The 15,353-nt window shown below is 38.2% G+C and overlaps 1 protein-coding gene across 12 annotated transcripts in view; it reads left to right on the top strand.

Annotated features, from left to right (window-relative positions):
- Positions 1-15,353, top strand: part of LOC139746484 (uncharacterized) — a 313,137-nt gene that overhangs the window by 149,450 nt on the left and 148,334 nt on the right. The window contains exon 2 of one of the 12 annotated variants that reach the window (XM_071657755.1): positions 6,587-6,659. The exons of the other annotated variants lie outside the window; for them this stretch is intronic. The gene's annotated coding sequence lies outside the window, so the exon portion shown is untranslated. The remainder of the gene's footprint in view (positions 1-6,586; positions 6,660-15,353) is intronic. 12 annotated transcript variants of the gene reach the window in all.

Raw genomic sequence — 15,353 nt, 5'->3', positions numbered from 1 at the left:
AGGCTGGCATATTTAAAGATTGCTACTGAAAATTATTTTCACAGGATAAGTAGTGTTGCCTTGAGCTTTAAGATCATTTTAGAAAGGTTCTGGGGTAATTATATATTTGTGTGTGCATAGATCTCGCTGCATGAGGTTACATCACAATTGAAAAGTCGCCTTTGGCAAGGCAGTATTATTGGTAGTAAAGTCCCATTACAGAACTCCAAAGGAGTTCTCATTTCCCTACTACTGGAAGTAGCATAGCTTTTTTGCATATTATTTATTATTGTACAAAGTTGCCATTCCTTGAAAACAAACGAAGAATGGCCCATCCACTCATATACATATATAAGTACAAGTGTGTATGTGTGTTTACCTAATTACTTATTTGTACTTTATGGGGAGGGAGTTTTACACTCAAGTTAGTCATTTGCGCAGTACTCTTACATTATAAAAGTTTTTCTTTAATTTTTTTAACATGTTTCTTGCTTAATTTCAAATTGTCCTGTGGTTGTTTTAACCCAAAATCGCTCAAGGAACTGTTCACTGTCAGTGTTATTGATCTGGTTTAAAAACTTAATGGTATTGATCAGGTCATCCTTCATTTTTCTTTCAAGATGGGGAAAGTTTAATTCCTTCGGCCTTTCTCTGTAGCTTAGCTCACTTGATTCTGGTACTGTCTTAGTTGCCCTCCAATGAACTTTCTCTGTTTGCTTTATATGCTTTTTAAGGTGTTTGTTCTGAACAAACTCCTGAAGCATAATCTAGTTTTGGCCTGATGTAAGATATGAACAGTTAGCTAAAAAGATTTCCAATTCCATATGTTTGAAAGCTATTCTGATATATGCCAGAAGACAGTTTCCTTTAGTATTCTCCTCATGTGGGACTCTAGTGATAGTTTGGTAATGTTGACTTCCACCACCTTCTCACTCTCCACATCATGAAGCTTATTACCTGCTAAATAGTATCATATTGGTCTTTCTTTTACTTTGTCCTACCCTCAGTACTTTGCATCTGCTTCTGTTGAATTCCATCAACCATATATCTTAACTTTGGATTCTCTTTTGGTCCCCTTGTAAGCTGATGCAATTGTCTTTGCTTTTCATTTCCCTCATGACTTTTGCATTGCCTTGAGACATATTTAAGTAGGAGATGATAACTTCAGGCATCCCATTCACATAAATCGAAAAGAGAGTCCATACCTTCAGGCAAGGCATTTACATAGATCAAAATGAGTAACAGTCCTAAGACAGAACCTTTTAGCTCTCCACTGGTGGTGATCTCCCATCTAGAGAAGCCTCATCTGACATGTATTCTTTGTTCCCATTTATTTAGATGATCTTCTGTCCATAGTATTCCAACTTTGTAATCAGCCTTCCGTGTAGTCCTGTGTGAAATTCTTTTGAGCAGTCAAAAAGAAAAAAAATCCAAGCCTTCCTCTTCTGAAAATCTAAGAGGTTTGTTGCACATGACTTCTTTCCCTGAAACCATGTTGCTTCTTCTCTGTAGCGAGTCATGCATTTTGCTTTCTGATAAACTTTTCAACTTGTTACAGCCCTTTCTCATCAAGAAGACTGGTCTGTGGTTCAGTGCCTCTTCGTGGCCTCCTTTATTGTAGTTGGGTAAGGTGTTTGTCCATTTCCTCTCCCTTGGCAGTATGCATTTTTCCAGCAACATCTTGAACAGTATTTCAAGAGGTTTGTCTGTTGTATCTGCTCACATCTTTAGCACATATGTATGGTGAAATTTCATTAGGATCATGAGCCTTTTATAGGTTAAGACCTCTTGTTTTCTGTTAGTGTTTTTTCTAGATGTTTCAACATTTTCTAAAGCCTCCTCCCCGTCGAGTCTCACTTGTGATGGCAATGACCATGGTGTCTTCCCCTGTGAAAACACTTTTGAAGTTGTTTTTTCAGTTCCTCATATGTTCTGGCATCATCATTCAGCTATTTTTCCTTCTGAATTCCTGAATTTGATTTGCTGTGCTTTAACTAACAATCTACTGCAATCTGATTTGTGGAAAAGTTTTGGATTGACAACTGCCTAATCCACAATACTATCTTCAAATTTGTTTCTCATTTTTTTATCCTGCTATACTCATTTCTTGCTCTTGTACCTTGTATAAGCTGGCTGGCTGGAGTTTTGCCTGTATCTCTGCCCTGCACATTTCAAAACTCCCTTGTTTTTAGATATCTTTGACTAAGTCATTCTGTCTTTCTTAACCTTCCCTCTATATTTGAGACTAGAGGTAATGTTTTCATGTTCCCCTTCTTTCATTTGAATTTCACAGAACTACCCTGGCTCCTAGCTACTGAACTCCATTTCTCAATCTGTGATATCACAAAAACTGTAAGTCCTAAGTGTTTTCCACAATTAGATCTCTTCAAGTTTCAAGCCCTTTATTATTTCTGCTCTTTTAACCATGCAGCTTACCACAATCAAATTTGAGCATTACATGATCACTGTTCCCACTTGCATGGATATTTTCAGTAATGTGCTCGTCTTTGTGAAGATAAGACTTAGTAATGAGGGTGAATCAGTTCCTCTCAAGATTTGTTCATTGACAAGCTGGTAATGGAAATTTTCCCATACACAGCCTAGGAATGTATGACTCCATGATTACTTGTCACCATGAGAATCCAAATCCTGCCAGTCTAATCTCCTTATGATTGAAATCCTTTATTATCAATACTTTACCTTCTCTGAGAAGTGCACATTATGCTGCCTCATGGACCATCCTGATTTTTCTTTCATTGTTGTCATTGTCTGTTTGTTCTGGATCAGTAGAATTCTATGGAGGATCCTTTATCACTTGGTGTCCAGCAAGCGCATCATTAACACCATTATGCACGTCATTCCTACAGTTATGCATTGTTTGATGGTCTTTACTGCTATGGACCCTTCTGGCACAGAAAAGGTGTGATCATATCTCTTCAGTAAGCTTTGTTTCCACAACTTTAACATCATCAGGTGTATGTGATGTCATATGATACTTAAGCTCCTGCTGTTTACCGGCAGCTTTGTTTAGTGCTATGTTCTCTGCCTTTGCATCTTTTATTTTTTGCATTCCGTATTCTTTGCCTTTTCCCACTTTCACATGGTCTGTCACTCTTGATGAATACTGAATTCAGACTTCCTGACATCTATGTGGTACTGGCAGGGGTGGTCTGTCCTTGTGCCTCATTTGACATCCTCTGTTTTTTGCCTTATGACAGTGTAATCTTTACTTTTTTGGTTTGATGAATACGCTGCTTAGTACAATCTTATTTTGTTTTCTAGCTTGCCATAGTACCTCCTGCTCTAACCATTATTAGTTGTAACTTTATATCTTATGGTATTTACAAGGAAGGAGTGCAAATGACTGGGAGATGTACAGGAAAAAGTGGCAGGAGGTCAAGAGGAAGGTGCAAGGGTTGAAAAAGAGGGCAAATGAGACTTGGGGTGAGGGAGTATCATTAAACTTTAGGGAAAATAATAAGATGTTCTGGAAGGAGGTAAATAATGTGCAGAAGACAGGAGAACAAATGGAAACATCAGTGAAGGGATGAAGTGATAAGTAGTGATGACGTGAGGAGGAGATGGAGCGAGTATTTTGAAGTATTGTTGAATGTGTTTGATGATAGAGTGGCAGATGTATCGTGTCTTGGTCTGGGTAGTGTGTGAAGTGAGAGAGTCATGGAGAATGATTTGGTGAAGAGAGGAGAGGTGGTGAAAGCCTTGCTTGCGGAAGATGAAATCTGGCAAGACGGAGTGGATGATATTGCAGTTGAATTTATTAAGAAAGGGGGTGAATTTTTGTTGATTGGTTGTTAAGGATATTCAGTATGTATGGATCATGGTGAAGTGCATGAGAATTGGCATAATACATGTATAGTGCCATTTTACAAAGGCAAAGGAAAAAAGGTGAGTGTTCAAACTGTAGATGCATAGGTTTATTGAGTATACCTGGAAAATTGTATGGGAGGGTATTGATTGATAGGGTGAAGGCATTTACAGACCATCAGATTAGGGAGGAGCAGTGTGGTTTCAGAAGTGGTAGAGGATATGTGGATTAGGTGTTTACTTTGAAGAATGTATGTGAGAAATATTTAGAAAAACAAATGGATTTATATGTGGCATTTATGGATCTGGAGAAGGCATATGATAGGGTTGATAAGAGATGCTCTGTGGAAGGTCTTAAGAATATATGGTTGGAAAGTAAGCTGCTAGGAGCAGTGAAAAGTTTTTATCAAGGGTGTAATGCATGTGTACAGGTAGGAAGAGGAGAGTGATTGGTTCCTAGTGAACATATGTAATGGTGGTGTGTGATGTCACCATGATTGTTCAACTTGTTTATGGATGGAGTGGTTAGGGAGGTAAATGTAAGAGTTTTGAAGAGAGGGGCAACTATGCAGTCTGTTAGGGATTGAGGAGGCCTGGGAAGTGAGTCAGTTTTTGTTCGCCCGTGTTACATCCCTGGTGGCTGATTCGAGTGACAAACTGTAGAAGTTGGTGACTGAGTTTGGAAAAGTGTGTGAAAGGTGGAAGTTCAGAGTAAATGTGAATAAGAGCAAGGTCATTAGGTTTAGCAGGGTTTAGGGTCAAGTTATTTGGGATGTAAGTTTGAATAGAGATAAATTGGAGGAAATGAAGTGTTGTAGGTATATGGGAGTGGATTTGGCAGGGAATGGAACCATGGAAGTGGAAGCGAGTCATAGGATGTGGGATGGGATGAAGGTTCTGAAAGAAATGAAGAATGTTTGGAAAGAGAACATTATCTTGGTGAGCAAAAATGGGTACATTTGAAGGAATAGTAGGTGCAACAACATTATATAGGTGCAAGGCATGGGCTTTAGATTAGGATGTATGGAGGAGGGTGGATGTGTTGGAAATGAAATGTTTGAGGACAATACATGGTGTGAGGTGGTTTGACCAAGTAAGTAATGTATGGGTAAGAGATATATGTGGAAATACAAAGAGTGTGGTTGAGAGAGCAGAAGAGAGTGTGTTGAAATGGTTTGGACATATGGAGAGAATGAGTGAGGAATGGTTGACAAAGAGGATATATGTGTTGGAGATGGAGGGAACAAGGAGAAGCAGGAGACCAGATTAGATGTGGAAGACACAGAGTGAAAAGATTTTGAGTGATTGGGGCTTGAATGTACAAGAGGGTGAGAGGCATGCAAGGAATAGAGTGAATTGGAACTATGTGGTATACCGGTGTCGACTTTCTTTCAGTGGACTGAACTAGGGCATGTGAAATGTCTTGGGTAGACCATGGAAAGGTCTGTGGAGCCTGGGTATGGATAGGGAGCTGTGGTTTCAGTGCATTACACATGACAGCAGGAGACTGAGGTGGTATATAGATATATATTTCTCACAGAGATAAAGATAGACAGAGGAGGTTAACATAGGTGGTACCAGAGTTAAGAGTTAGGAGTGACCTGATCACAACTTTTAAGTTTTTATAGCAGATTGATGATTTGGACAGTGAACAGTTCTTTGAGAGATTAAGGTATGGAGCAGCATAAAATGAAATTAAGCTTAGCAGTACTGTTCTGAAAAATGTTATGTAACATTGATAATGTGGAAAAATAGTCACAAGGTAAATGTGTTCGAGATTTTTCAACCCACACGTTTATCATTATCTTTCCATCAAAATGTTTATTTTCGTACATTTATTTTTAAAGTTTCCTTTAGAAACATCTTGACAAATTCATGAATTAATGATATTTGAAAAGATCACTATGCATGTGTAATTATTGTGTACCGTTTATCTTTAAATGTCGGAATATATATCAGTATTTTTCTTTTAATACATTTCCTTTTAGAGACATTTTGCCTAACTTGCACCCAAAAGTATTGCGTTACTAACAAAATACAGTGGAGACATTGAGGGAAAATGAGAAGAATTGTGGTCTAGCCAGGCCACTCAAGACTTCTGCATGGGGAGGTCTTTGGTTGAAGGCACATTGCTGGGGCCTCACCTGCAATTCATGAAAGTGTTAAGTGGATTGGACTTCATTAGTTATCTGTTTTATCACAGCTGGAGCCAGTAAAGATTTCTTTATAGTGTTTCACTGTCTTTCAGTCTGTATTTTTCTTACCTTTCTCAAATATATAGGTGTGATTATAGTATTGGCAAGTTGTATACGTATAGTACGTTAGGAACCATGCAGGCCCCAAGGCTAAGCTATGTATGACCACTTGTATTCAAATCCAGTTTGAGAAGGCACTTTAGATATTCATCTTTTGTGTGTTTGTGTTCAGATACTTTTCAGTCCAGTGCAAGAGATCCAGGTATGCTATTCTGTCAACCTCTTGTGGAAGACAATGGCTTAAGTTTTTTAAGGGAAGGCGGTGAACTCTCTCAACTCTTTGACGAATCCAAAGCTCATTGTATTATAGAAGTCTTAAAAGATTTGTAATGCATGACATCTACTCTCTCAACTTGTTTCTTACTTTGGAAGCATCTCCTTTGCAAGTATTCGTGCATTTACTGTCTGATTATCTTCAGTATTTTACAGTCTGAGCTCATCAACATTACTTATCTGTAGTGTAATGCATTCTCCCTATCTCCTTTCTTGAAAATAGATATGATGTTTGTTCTCTTCCACTTCCATAGGAATGATCCCTCTTCCATCCATTCATCTCAAGTGGTTTATCAAGTCTTTCTGCATACTCCATAAGAATATAAGGTAAGATTTCATCAAAGCCATGTATCTTTTATGGATCATAATCCTTTGATATCCTGGTTATGTTTTGACAACAAATCTCAACATTTTATCCACCTGTATGACTCCCTCACCTGTAGAATTCTTTTGTGTGACTTTATCCCATGACTGATAATACGCGAGCAGATTTATGGAACGGTCATGGCATATCTTTTCTTTAGACTTTTCCTTACTTTCCATTTATTTACTCTTTTATTTTCATGCTGTCATTTCTGACCCAGTTACACTTCTTAGAATGTTCCAGGCTGATGTGCCAATTGTATCATCAAAAATTAACCCCCATGCGCGCACACACGCACACTCACTCACTCACTCACTCTTAAGTACCCTCAGTGTACCATTAACATCCTCAACAAACACCTCTTCAGTGTTGCACTTGGAACAGTCACTTGCTGCTTAGCAACCACAGACACTCAGCACATACACAATGAAACAAAAATTCTCCCAGCACTAAACCCACCTCAACATGTTTGGCACTTATTTGTATGCAACAGCATAGAACTTCTCCAAAACAAAATACTGTATAACTAGCTACACACCCACAAGTATATGTAATATGTTTAACACTACCTCATTTCAGCAAGCTCTACTCACAGATTCCCCACCCAACAAAAGTAATGCTGTCAGAACACATGCACACTTGAAATACCAGACAAGCATGAAAACGACCACCCTCCCAACTCAGTCTTAAACACCAACCCACTAGAGATACACATGCCAGAAGCCGCTCTACCCATACAACACAAGCCACACTTTACTGCCTGTGCTCAGGATGTCAGTCAACCTTATAACACAACAAACACTTTCAACATATCATGTCCATTCATGCCTCCAATGCACCTACCTCAACGAAGACAACATTCACTCTCTACTCGGTTGCTTAGTGCTCTATGCATATTGATTTACTTTTTTATGACCTATGATTCCAACTAGTGGATGTGGCCAGCTTCCCAAGCACTGCAAGAGCTTTGCAAAGAGAGAAGGGTCTCCTGGAGGGTGAGAGGCATGCATGGGATAGTGAATTGATGTGGCCGGCTTCCTGAGCACTGCAGGAGCTTTGCAAAGATAGAAGGGTCTCCTGGAGGGTGAGAGCCATGCATGGAATAGTGAATTGGAACAATGTGGTATACCTGGGGTGCCATGCTGTCAGTGGACTGAACCAGGGCATGTGAAATGTCAGGAGTAAACCATGGAAAGGTCTGTAGGGCCTGGGTGTGGATAGGAAGGTGTGGTTTCAGTGCATTGCACATGGCAGCTAGAGACTGAGCATGAATGATTGTAGCCTTTTTTCTGTTTTCTTGGCACTACCTTGCTGAAGTAGGGGGCAGCAATGCTGTTTCTTGTGGTGTGGTGCCAGAAATGGATTGAAGGCAAGCAAGTGTGAATATGTACTTATGTAATGAATATATGTGGATATGTTGATATGTATATATATGTGTATATATATATATATATATATATATATATATATATATATATATATATATATATATATATATATATATTTTAAACTATTCTCCATTTCCGGCGTTAGCGAGGTAGCGCTAAGAACAGAGGACTGGGCCTTTTTTGGAATATTCTCACCTGGCCCCCTCTGTTCCTTTATATCCCTGGGGATAGGGGAGAAAGAATACTTCCCACGTATTCCCTGCGTGTCGTAGAAGGCGACTAAAAGGGGAGGGAGCGGGTGGCTGGAAATCCTCCCCTCTCGTTTTTTTTTTTTTAATTTTCCAAAAGAAGGAACAGAGAAGGGGGCCAGGTGAGGATTTTCCCTCTAAGGCCCAGTCCTCTGTTCTTAACGCTACCTCGCAAATGCGGGAAATGGCGAATCGTATGAAAAAAAAAAAAATATATATATATATATAATTTATTTTTTTATTTTGCATTGTCGCTGTCTCCCGCGTTAGCAAGGTAGCACAAGGAAACAGATGAAAGAATGGCCCAACCCACCCACATACACCTGTATATACATACACGTCCAGACACGCACATATACATACCTATACATCTCAATGTATACATATATATACACACACAGACATATACATATATACACATGTACATAATTCATACTGTCTGCCCTTATTCATTCCTGTCGCCACCCCGCCACACATGAAATGAAAACCCCTCCCCCGCATGTGCGTGAGGTAGTGCTAGGAAAAGACAACAAAGGCCACATTCGTTCACACTCAGTCTCTAGCTGTCATGTATGATGCACCGAAACCACAGCTCCCTTTCCACATCCAGGCCCCACAAAACTTTCCATGGTTTACCCCAGACACTTCACATGCCCTGGTTCAATCCATTGACTGCACGTCTACCCCTGTATACCACATCGTTCCAATTCACTCTATTCCTTGCACGCCTTTTACCCTCTTGCATGTTCAAGCCCCGATCACTCAAAATCTTTTTCACTCCATCTTTTCACCTCCAATTTGGTCTCCCACTTCTCGTTCCCTCCACCTCTGACACATATACTCTTGTGGTCAATCTTTCCTCACTCATTCTCTCCATGTTACCAAACCATTTCAAAACACCCTCTTCTGCTCTCTCAACCACACTCTTTATTACCACACTTCTGTCTTACCTTTCATTACTTACTCGATCAAACCACCTCACACCACATATTGTCCTCAAACATCTCATTTCCAGCACATCCACCCTCCTCCACACAACTCTATCTATAGCCCATGCCTCGCAGCCTTATAACATTGTCGGAACCACTATTCCTTCAAACATACCCATTTTTGCTTTCTAAGATATTGTTCTTGACTTCCACACATTTTTCAACACTCCTAGAACTTTCGTCCCCTCCCCCACCCTATGATTCACTTCTGCTTCCATGGTTCCATCCGCTGCAGAATCCTCTCCCAGATATCTAAAACACTTCTTCCTCCAGTTTTTCTCCATTCAAACTTACCTCCCAGTTGACTTGTCCCTCAACCCTACTGTACCTAATAACCTTGCTCTTATTCACATTTACTCTCAGTTTTCTTCTTTCACACACTTTACCAAACTCAGTCACCAGCTTGTGTGTGTAGGTAATCTGGCAGTCTGGCAGTTGAAGGTATAACTTAGAAGCATGGAATAGGTATTCAGTGAGGTGAATGGAAATGGAGAACAGCTTGTAGAGTTCTGTGCTAAAAAAGGACAGGTAATTGGGAATACCAGGTTTAAGTAGAGGGACATACATAAGTATATGTGGAGTAGGAAAGATGGTAAGTGGCCATTATTGAATTTCATACTAATTGGCAGATGTTTGAGAAACTCATGGATGTCAGTGTTCTGGGATGGGGCAGCTGGTGTGACATCTAATCATTAACTTAACTGGTGGAGGCAAGGATGAAGATTTGGAAAGGATTTTGGAAAACAGGTAATTATTTGGTTAAGAAGAGGGTGGTGAAAGTATGTGAGCTTGGAAAAGAGGATTTTGTAATTAGATATCAGGAGTGATTGAGTTTAGAATAGCAAAAGGTGTGCTGGTGAGAAAGTGTAGGGAGTGGTGGGATGACTAAATTAAGCTGTTAGAGAAAGGAAAAAGAAAAGGCTATGAGAGTAAGGAGTGTGAGGGGTTTGAAGATGAGCAAGAGAAAGTGGCAAGATTTCAAGAGAAAGGTGCAGATGAAAAAGGAAAAATGAGAGATGGATGACCAGAGTATCAGTGAACTTAAGGGAGGATAAGAAAATATTTTGGAAGGGAAAAAGATTTGAAAAAGAAAACAAGTGGAAGAATCAGTGAAGGGCATAAATAGGGAAGTGGTAACTGATAATGAAGAGGTGAAGAGGAAATGAAGTAAGTACTTTGAAGGATTGTTGAATGTGTTTGTTGATAGGTACTTTTAAGTGCTGTTGAATGTGTGTGGTTGTTAGGTGGCAAATAAAGGGTATTTGGGGCAGGGATGTGTGAGGTTTGAGAGTCATTGCAAGGATGTGGTGCAAAGAGAAGAGGTGATGAAAGCCTTGCATAAGATGAAATGTGGCAAGATGGCTGAAGTGTAGTAATGTAGATAAATTTCTCAAGAAAGAGGGTGTTACTGTGTTTGTGATTAGTATACTGTGATTGTGATTAGCATACCAGTTTTATCTTTCATATTTTGAGAAGGAAAATAAAAATCTCGTAATTGAATGTTATTAATTCATACAATACAGCAATAACACATGGTAAACAACGAATAAAATTCAGTGCAGTTATAAACGATTTTTGTCTTATAATCCATGCTCGTCTTCCTCATTACATTCACCCCATCATCTAGTCTTTCTTAGCTGCTACTAAGCGGCCACAGCACCACTTGTTGCTAACACAGACCCACAATACTCGTCACCACCCACCTCACACGACAAATTAATACAAGTGCAGGCCTATTTCACATACAGAAAAATACATGGCATTGATTTTATTCAGTAGATGTTTTACTAATTCATATTGAGAAAAATACTGGAATAAATGAAAATACTGTAACACAAACATGAATGGTGCCGTTTACACTTTAGAAAATTTGCAGTTCAGGAGGTAAGTGTTGGCCTCATGGTTAGAATGTATAGTTGACTCGGTAAATGTGGTAAATTGTATTTTTTTCCATCCACATTTCTCTTCAGTATGTTGATACCTAATGCATGAACTAATGGTTATCTACATATTCAGAATGAAAATTAGGAAAAATTTACCGAGCCCCATCATTGCTAGGGTTACTGCCTGTACCCATCATTGTTAGGGTTATTCTCTGTGCCCATCATTTCTTGGGGTTCCTGTTTACACCTTTCTCAGATGGGAGTTACTACTGTCTGGTATCATTGGTAGCTATCATCGTTTGCATGTCATAGGAAAGAGTTGGTTTGTGTTTCTTTTTTTCCTCTGCTTTCCATAACTTTCATCTTTAATTCAATTCTTTTTAGTAGGTTTATGAATAATTCGTACATTACTAACAAATTAGATAAAGTGCAACATTAAAGATATACTTTAAGGAAAATATGGGCATTACAGCTGTGTACAGGTTAGAATGTTTCCGATTAAGGGAGAGGAGTGTAGAGAAGTTGTTTCAGTTAAAATTACGTCGTACATGGCAAATGATATAGTAAATTGTATTTTTCATTTATTTTTCTGCACACTTCTGTATTAGGTTCATGACTAATTCATGCACTAGAAATAAGTAACATTTAGAAAAGTAATGGAAATTTGGGTTGCACAGGAGAACATTCACAATTCAAGTAGGCGAGGTGAGTGATCATATTTGTTAAAACCTTTATTTTTTTAGAATGATACAGTAAATTGTATTTTATTTATACTCTGCAGGTGTTCAATCTATATAGTTCTCTTCAGTAAGTTCTTACCTATACATCTGCTTATTCAGAAATAGTATACAATAAAATCTTGCTTAGCCTATCCCATATCTCAAAGAAATGTGGATGTGACAATCTCTCTCTCTCTCTCTCTCTCTCCTTTGCCTGGAGAAAGTTTGAGCATTATTTGATGCATTATTTCCATTGTTTGAATTTTAAATTATGATTTGACACCCCCTATGGTCCCAAAACCCTTATTTACATGGAAATCAGCATCAGAATATAATGCAATTTACTACTGCACAGACTTTTTTGGTACCTATCTTGTGCTATATCATGACCCTGCTGTATAGAAATGAGGAACAGGAGGGGCATAAGTACAATTCTTTGGGGAATGAGCATTTTACTATGGTTTAAAAGTATACTTTCTGATCTGTTAGTTATTAAGTCATATATCCATCTCCATTTTTTCCATTTTTTTTTTTTTCTATATTTTGCATTTTATGTGTTAAGACAACATGGTCACATTTATCAGATGCATATGCAAAGTCTTTGCAAATCATATTGGCATTTTGTTTGTTTCCTAGAGCTTCAACAGTCCTATCATAGTGGTCAGGCAACTAAGAGATGACATTAATCACTTTACTGTCATCACACATACTTATGAGAAATCAAGTAGATTTGGTAACTTTCAAATTGGTAATTGGTAACCTTTAAATTGATTTACAATCAAGTTTTGAATGATGGTTTCCCTAAGTTATCAACCACAGGCATAACCTATTTGGGCAGTGATTATTAGACAAGAACTTATTACATTTTTTGAGTAATGGAGTTACGTTGGCTAACTCAGTCATGAAGTTTTGCAGTAGTATGTTACATATTGGAAAGAGCAATCAAGGGCTTTAATGTTTTTATCTCTCCCTTCATTCTGTCAATGTCACTGGATGAAATTTATTTGGGCCTGCTATTTTATTTATTTTAATTTCGTTTAGTACTAATGCTGTATCGTACAAGTCAGTACGTAAAAAGTTCCTCTTAACTAACAGTGGTACTGGAATGGGGATGTTAGTTGTGTTTTTGATTTAGTTATTGATGAATAAAAATAATTGAAGTACTATTCCTGGCTTCATTGTCTTGCATCAAGTCACTGTTTTCCACTTAATGGGTAATGAAAGTCGTTTTAAAGAAGTGCTTTTATAGTTTGAGTAGTGTTTGAATGGGATAAAGTATGTTGTTAGATAGTGATTGTGGACAGCATTCATAAGTTTTGAAATTTCTGTTAGGTTTGAGATATGAGGCCCCATGAGTGTAGACTCCCTTATAGTACAAATAGATAATTACACACACAGCCATGACACACTTAAGAGCAGTATCACATTCAGCCAAGATTCACTGGGTTTCCAGCCCAGCAGGCCTGTTTTTAAAAGAAAGAAGAGGGGGTTAATATTTAGAGAAGGCCCCTTAATGAAACTTTTCTCAAATATTGTTGCTCATTGTGGAGATATATTATTAAATATAACAGTAAGTGTAGGAGGTCCTGAGATTTCAAAATCAAATGTGAAAGAAATTTTAACACTATCACCTCAGCAGTCACATATGCTCCTTGCACAACCTTGAAATAGAGGCATGAAAGTCACTGTATATATTTGAATCAAGAGGCATTTTCCAGCTCATGTAAATATCTGTTTAGGGGACTTAGGGTTTAATGATGCAGATCTCAACCGTGAACATGCTGTTCGTCTCAAGGGTGTTTATAGGTGCAGCATGTATTGTGTAAATTTTGAATTTGTGCTGGTAACCCTGGCAAATTTATAGTGCACCCCGTGCTCATCCTGTGAGCATTGGTGCAAAAGGATTAAAGGGGTCACAAAGGGTCTTAGTCAGATCCCAGTGGGTTGATATTGCATAAGATGTTACATACATAGCAGTTTCATGTGATATGCTTTACTAACTAGATGTAAAAAGTGGATACAAACTTAAGATTTCAGGTATCTTGTTACTTTTTTTTTTCTTTTTTTTAGATCTGTCCCTAAAATGCTCTTATTTTTTCACATTCGAAGACATAGTGTTCCAGTTTGTGTCCAAATCTTTGACCACAAACTTTACAGTTCACATGATTAACATCTCCAGATTGGTCAGAGCACCAATAGTACCTGTGCCCTAGCCTTAGTCTAGCAGTTGTAACATTATGTAATCTGTTGATCTTATTACTTTTCCATATACATTTTACTTTGCACATTTCACTGTGATGGAGAATGTTTGTACTTGCACTTATCTGAACTCGTATTCATACTTCAAGGTCATTTAGTTCCTTTCTTATTACAGTTTTGAGGCTTCTAATTGACATCCAAATGTTGTTTTCAACATCTTTATTAAGTGCAAGTTTGGCTAAAGCATCAGATTTGTCATGGTCACAGAGGCTCATATGCAAGGGAATCCTTAACAATTTGATTTGAAACCCTTGATCAATAATGTCTGAGTATTTGTCTGGCTTCAGAGACCAGCATATTACATTCTGATCTCAGGGTGTTAAATGCAAATAGTGAAGATAAAGAATCAGAGATATTTAAACTCTGTGGTAGTGATTTCTACCTGCCCAAGAGTGATAAGAATGGCAAACAATTCAGTTTGTAGAGTAGATGCCCAGTTGTTTGGTCTAACATTTTTCTCCAATCTATTACCATTGGGCTGGATCACAATGACAACACTGCATGCCCTCCCAGTGGCAGAGTCACGAGGACCGTCAGTATAGATGCTCTCGGTTATGTTATTGTCAGTCTGAAGTTTTTGTATATGTTCCAGAGCACTGTATTTGGCTAAGTGTTGAAGATGAAGATCATGAGTAATTTGATTCTTGGGTGCATAAGTAATTGTAGTGATGTCAAAGGGAGTTATCAGCCAGGGAGGCAGGAAATGCTGTTGCTTCCTACTTTTATACAGTTACTTCAAACATTGTCTTGTGGTTTGCTGTTATTTGGATCCATTTAGATTCACTTGTACCTTGGCACATATGGTTTAACAATTCATTAGAGACAACACTATCAGGATCACCATACAGAAGTTTCAGTTCTGCCATAAAATGGATTTCAAATGTTTTGTCTTCAATGCTGGGAATACCAAGTTCCTTCAGCTTATAGAGTACTTAAGTGGAATTTGGGCAGCTAAGTATGATTATTTATACCTTTGCTGTTGTTTGGGATCAAAATTGGTGCATGGTAAGCTATAACCTAATATGAGCTAAGTACATCATTTTAACAATTCTGACATTTGCACCATGATTATGGTTGTACTCTGCAACAGCTCTAAGAGCTCAGAGTCTAAATATTCGATTTAGTTTTTCACATTAGCTGCAGCACATGGGACTGAAACGCCAAGATATTT

This window comes from Panulirus ornatus, chromosome 65, assembly GCF_036320965.1.
Source record: "Panulirus ornatus isolate Po-2019 chromosome 65, ASM3632096v1, whole genome shotgun sequence".
In the NCBI taxonomy this organism is placed as follows: domain Eukaryota; kingdom Metazoa; phylum Arthropoda; class Malacostraca; order Decapoda; family Palinuridae; genus Panulirus; species Panulirus ornatus.
This window is presented reverse-complemented; position numbering and strand designations above follow the sequence as displayed.